The sequence below is a fragment of the Branchiostoma lanceolatum genome, chromosome 12 (assembly GCF_035083965.1).
Source record: "Branchiostoma lanceolatum isolate klBraLanc5 chromosome 12, klBraLanc5.hap2, whole genome shotgun sequence".
Lineage (NCBI taxonomy): Eukaryota > Metazoa > Chordata > Leptocardii > Amphioxiformes > Branchiostomatidae > Branchiostoma > Branchiostoma lanceolatum.
The window spans coordinates 8,660,481-8,667,078 of NC_089733.1; the positions used below are offsets into that span (position 1 = coordinate 8,660,481).

The 6,598-nt window shown below is 43.0% G+C and overlaps 1 long non-coding RNA gene across 1 annotated transcript; it reads right to left on the bottom strand.

The window, feature by feature from the left end:
• Positions 1 to 363: 363 nt before the first annotated feature.
• Positions 364 to 1,713, bottom strand: LOC136446113 (uncharacterized). Its single transcript, XR_010757505.1, has 2 exons — positions 1,423 to 1,713; positions 364 to 1,013 (listed from the first exon to the last, which is right to left on the bottom strand). It is a non-coding gene; the product is annotated as an uncharacterized lncRNA (long non-coding RNA).
• Between the last annotated feature and the right edge of the window lie 4,885 nt (positions 1,714 to 6,598).

The window sequence follows — 6,598 nt, forward strand, 5'->3', positions numbered from 1 at the left end:
TAGGATCGTCAGCGATATTAATATAACATAAGTTATAGAACTGACGTAGACAATAATCTGCTACTCTCCAAGCAGAGGTTGTGTTTCGGCTTGGTTTTGACGTTTTTGTCGGGCTTTCTATTTTGTCACGGTTTCTTTCAAGTTGGCGGCCGAAAGAAACCGTGACAAAATAGAAAGCCCGACAAAAACGCCCAAAATGACGTCAAAAATAAGCCGAACCCAATCACTGCTTGTAGAGTAAGGAACTACCACAACATTAATATTGCCGTCAGCGCTACCCCGAAAAGTAAACGTCGGCGGTCCTAGAAGGCAATGTAAATGAGACAAGCTAACCATAGCGTGTCAAGGAAGTGACGATACTCATTTCAAAACAAACGTTTTACCGGATCTGCTCAACAGAACCAGTTAGAGTCGAAAAGTCGTAATAAAATTGCACAGCATCAGTGTAGCCTAACCCTTTTAAATACCCCGCCTTTGGCACTAGGCCAATTTCCTTAAATCCTAGACCACGCCAGATCTTCAAAGATGCCTCGTTATTTACATACACTAAGTTAAAGAAAGACGCCTTATATCCAAGATCCCTTGCAATGTACAGGAAGTATTCGGCCATCCTTTTGCCAAGGCCCAGCCCCCTTGCGGTCTCCTTCACTATAAAACCACCGTTACATATATGAGAGGATCTGCCGGGAAAGTTGGGTTTGACGTAGAATGCTCCAAGAACTTCTTCTGTCTCAGTGGCATCCCTGGCAACGAAGACGTCGTGAGAGAGATAGTAGTCGCGGAAGTCTTGAACAGACTCCATCTTTTCCTGAGGATAGTTCTGGCCGTCTTCAACAATCTTCTTGAAGATGTGGAAGAGCTGTTGTTCGTCCTGCTCTCTGTAGTTGTCCAGAGTGACCTGCCTACCGCCCCGGAGGGTCATCAGTAATGGAAGGTAAGGAAGGCGCTGGGAGGAACTCGTGGGTTTTATAACGTAGCAACTCATTCTGGTGATACTGTGGTCTTTCAATGTTCTGCAAGATACAGAAATGCCTAAGTGTTAATATCAAAGTAAAACAGGAATGCCAACTTGCGGGCAGTTTGCACTATATGACACGAACAAGTTAAGCCCATTCACGGTTGCCACTACGCATGTGCAATGTCAAAGGTAAAGGCCCCCGAGACGTAAACAAAACCCGTCTGGGCGTGGTTATGCAAATCTAGACAATGTCGAGACGAGAACTGTTTACAAGCCAGGGGCCTTCACCTTTGACACTACACATGCGTAGTCGGAACCGTGAATGGGCTTATACGTGAGACCATGTCTTAATTGGGGCTGCCATGTTAAGAAGTGTTTTGTTATTAACCCCCCCGGCCCATTTCGGCGTGGTTTTTTAGTCCTCGGCCAACTGCATGAGGACAATAAGTCGGAAAAATACTTGCCTCTTGGACCTCGGCGGTGATAAAAACTTCTTTTATTCCGTTGGCAGTAACTCGCTCAATGGTATCGCCAAGAATATGGAGAAACAGTTGAATCTGTCGACCCCTGGTTCCGATACAGGTAAGACAACCATTACGTAAAGACAAGATACGATCTGCTTCCGGGTCAGACCACGGTGTGGGGTCCAGGTCAAATTAAGTGGGTCACAGCAACTTTCAAGCAGATGTTAGGAAGGAGGATCGTAGCCTGACGAAATGACGCTCTTCTAGTAGCCCCCGGTCAGGCTCCACTAGGGGGCCAATCAGTCACTGGCAGCAAGAGATTGTGTATCATCTCATTTTAGTCACAAAAAATTTATTTAAAGCTTTGTGTCAAATTCAACATGGACTATTAAAAAGATCCTATTTAAAAAGGGTCCTAGCACCCAGAGGATCCTTAGCACCTGGAGACCACGTCTAGCGATATGATAGATGAGGATAACGACAAAAACAACCGCAAAAACAACAACAACACAATTTTGTTCGGACGTAGGGCTGCGTTTCTATGGCTTCTGCCGCGCAAGAGAGAAACCACTCCCTCCTGAACATAGCCACTGGACCGCAAGAGAGCGCTTCTTCACTCTCACACCATGGCCAACTGTAGTCGACCGTGTCAAACAGGTGTATGGTCGGAAACGCTGACACTACCCGTGCATTTCATCCTCTTTCACGCCTAGGTCAATCTTGAAGAAAATGCTTGAAGGGATCCGGAACATTTTCCGACTGCTCCGTTTTTCCGACTCACAGTCCTTAGCACAACTTAGGTACATCCTCATTACTTCGACAAAGGCTACCTACTGGCTGAACCTCAAGGTGAATATTCAAGGTGAATATTAGTTACCCGTCCGAAACTATGACGAGCCAGACACTTTTAAGATCTGGAGAACTGTGTCAGAAGGTCAGAAAACATGACGATCTACCTCCCAACATCTAACGTTACTAATAATCTAAGTAATGTGCTTGTCATTACTAAATCTATCAGTAATATCAGGTGTCACTCTAAGCCCGGGGTGTTGCATGGCGTCATGATACTTTTCAAGGCTGTAGTTCACCTGCAGACCGCGAGGAGTGCCGCTTCGATACCTCTGCATTTTCAGACCTGCAAAGTTAACTGATTGCCTGATATAAGTGTTTCTCAGACATTGGTGCCAAAATGTTTCATAGGCTGTAGGCAAAACTCCAACAGGACAGGAAAAGCGGAAGACAATAGAATGAATAGATGCATATTTTGCATACGCCAAAAATACTTACTCAAGGAACTGGATAACATTTTGAAACAGTCAAGGTTTTGTCTTGAATTAATTTTCTTTTGAAGACTACGCCAAGACATCCTAAATTGTCATAACATATCTATTCTCTCACTCTCTATTCAGAGTTTTGGTATTAATCTGGTTTCCCAGCCCTATCGTTGGTCACTGACGAAAGACAGCGGATGCTGTCTGAAACGTCTGACTGTTTCAAAATTTTATCCAGTTGCTTAACTATTTTTGGCGTATCTTACTACCTGGATGTCTAACCTTCATCAACATATTTTGCATGTTTTTATGATTCTAGGTTCACAATGCGGAAAGGTTTAGACGTCACAAGTCTTACAAATTTTGTGCCTGTTTTAGTAGTTCAGTCTTCGATCGCTAATTACACAGTTAACGCCTGGGGTACTTGTACCTAGTACCTACCATGTTATTGTCACGCCAAGGGCACGACACAATGAACGGACCGTGTAGTCCTACATGGGCCGTTCGTAGTGTCGTGCCCTTGGCGTGACAATAACATGGCGGGTAGAAGTACCCCAGGCGTTAACTGTGTAATTAGCGATGAGAAGGACATGTACAGTGGTGGTGTCATTCTACTTTTGAACAAGAGAGATGAAAAAAGAAAAGACTTGAAGGAAGTTCATCAGCAGAACATTTCTCCCTGAAATATGTCTGCACATGTATGTTTATGAGAGAGAAGGGGGGAGAGAGAGAGAGAGAGAGAGAGGGAGAGAGAGAGAGAGAGAGAGAGAGAGAGAGAGAGAGAGAGAAAGAAAGAGAGAGGGAAGGAGATGACCATGAATGCTTTCAAACTGTGATCTGGATAATCTATCAATTGTTTGATCAAACGTTGCCTTGAAAGAACTAGTCTAACCTACGCGTGGCGTGAAGTAAACATCGATGAGATCTAGTCTAGATGACATACTTTTCCACCAAGGACATTGTTTTCACCAACTGCATTGCTAGCACCCCCTTATCCCATCAATTTACTAGTAAGAGATTTTTAGATATCTCTCAAGACAAGAGGTTTTTAGATATCGCTTAAGTAAATTAATGGGAAAAAGAGGTGCTATCCCATTAATTTACTGGTAAGAGATTTCAAAGATTATAATTTCTCCTTGTGGTGAATTAATGGGATAGAGGGGTGCTATCCCATTAATTTACTAGTAAGAGGTTTCAAAAATGGTAAAATAGTGAAATTATGTGATACGTTTGTGACAGACGTTATAACGTGCAAAAGTAGTTATCATGGATTTAAATTGAAACACTTTTTTGGAATAAAAAAATGGGATAAATAGTTTGAGCTGCATTGCTGTATTGTTACCCATTGATCCAAAGAAAATGCGTGCAATCGCTCTGTCTCGACGCAAGTTGCCTTATTTAAGCGGAGCATATGATTGATTAAATCAACTGTAAATTGTTCGTACACACAACGGCTAGAAAAAAGATATACTAGTAACTGTTATGAATGCTGGTACTATCTTAGAGCAACTTGAATGAGGACAAGAAAATCTTGCTAACTTATTAAGAACATGGCTAAATCACGTAGCTTCGCTTTGCAAAATAGTCCCCCGAAATACACCCCCATATTTCAATCCGAGAAAGGCTTGTTGATATTTTGACCCGATGTTTTGAGAATACACAAATACACAGACTTGCACTCACACTCACACTCACAAATAAAAGACAAACAAGCAAACAAAAACACGGCAAATTTATGGCGATGACCTTCTGAACCTCTAATCGTCTAATGACGTCGGGACCCAAACTGCTGCAGGACAAGTAACATGGGCATGTTGTCAGTACCTTTTATCGGGAAACGTCCCGATTAGATCATTAAACCTTGAGTTATACTTTCCAGATCATGACTTATTTGAATTATGAACCGTTTCGTTTCCTTACACGAATATCGAATATCGTTGTGCTACTTTAGTCTTGAACGAGGACAAAGGACGTCGATTGAGAGAAACGTCACTATAAACGCGGGTTGTGATTCACGATACAAACATTACCTTCATGGAATAAACCTCACCTATTCTCCAAGCAGAGGTTTCGATGGGGAGGGGGGTGTCCCGAAGAAGTGGCCGGGAAGTGGCCGGGATTTTTAACGCTGCCCTCCCTCGTCGGCACAGAGGCGGCGCGCGGCAGGAAATTTCGTATGGGAAGAGATATTTCTGACAATTAAAATGTTACCTGTAGGCAAAATCCAACAGGATAGGGAAAGCAGAAGACAACACTAACAGATGCATACGTTACTGAAGGTTAGATGCACATTTTGTATGTTTTTGTGTTTCCAGATTCACGTTGCGGACAGGTTTAGATAGCACAAGTCTCGGTGCCTGTGTCAGTTCAGTCTCCGGCATGGGAGTATTAGAAGTAGTCTCTACCAGACTAACCACGCCGGCTATAGGGAGAATATTCAGGGGAGTTTGGCCATCGGAGAGATTCATTCGCACGCGGGCGAAATGGCTCTTCACCGTGGACTGACTGACTGGCTAATAATTCCTTTTTCTGCAAAATTCTACGATCTGTACACCCGTAGGAGGGCCTGGTGTAGGCTAATTACAAGTCAGTTCATAGTGTCGTGCCCATGCCGTGATAAGAACTGGATGGGCGGATAGAAGTACCCCAGGCGTTTACGGTGTATTTAGCGATCAGAAGGTCAAAGCACGGCCATTCTTCAATAGTGGAGAACACGTTGTGTCACTGTCAAACTGAGAGATTATTCAACAGAGCATGAGACAGACCAAGGAGGTTTTGGACAGACTAATACATGCATTGTTCCCTTAATGTGTGTCATACATGTACGGCGGTGTTGTTATTCTACTATTGAAAGAGAGAAAGAGACAGATTGAAAGAGAAAAGACTTGAAGGAAGATGAACAGAACGTTTCTCACACATGTATGTGTATGGGAGAGAGAGAGAAAGAGAGAGAGAGAGAGAGAGAGAGAGAGAGAAAGAGAAGGAAATGACCATGATTTTAAACTGTCATTTGGGTAATCTATCAATCGTTTGATCAAAGGCTGTCTAGGAGGAAGTAGTCCAACCGATACGTGACGTTAAGCAAACATCGCTGTCTGAAGTCATGATGACATAAATTTCACTGACTACATTGTTGTTGTTATCACCCATTGATCCAGAAAAAATGCGTATAATTGATCTGCCTCGACGGAAGTAGATAGTGTAATTGATTAGATCAAGACTTTCTTGACCGCGATGTTTTCAGACTACACACACACACACACACACACACACACACACACACACACACACACACACACACACACTCACAAACTCACCGCCTGCGAACAAGACAAACAAGCAAACAAACACACGGTAAATTCATATATAACCTTCCGAACCTCTATTAAATCGTCTAATGACTCTGGATGGGACCCAAACTGCCGCGGGACAAGTTACATGGGCGTGCTGTCGGTGCCAGTACGTACCAAATTGACTACTTTTCTTTTCGCTGGTAGCACCCAGATTAGAACTATCGTTAAACACTGTGTTATACTTTCAAGAACGTGACTAATTTGCGTTATGAGCAATTTCGTTTCCTTCACGAATTATTGAAAATCGCTGTTCTTTGGTCTTGGACGAGGGCAAGGGATGGCGATTGAGCTGAGAGAAACGTCACTAACCGTGGATTTTGATTAACGACACAAACATTACCTTTCTTGAATCAGTCTCGCCCAGGTCATTCACTTTTACACATCACTTCATGATAAGGACGCGACTGTTTATAGATATGATCAGCAGTACTATTAAAAGAAAAAATTGCAGATATACCAAAACGTTAAACCTACCTGGCTGTTCAGTACGTATTTTGATTTCCATCAAGGTTAACATATTTTGATAGCGTGTGTCTCAATGTGTGTGTGTGT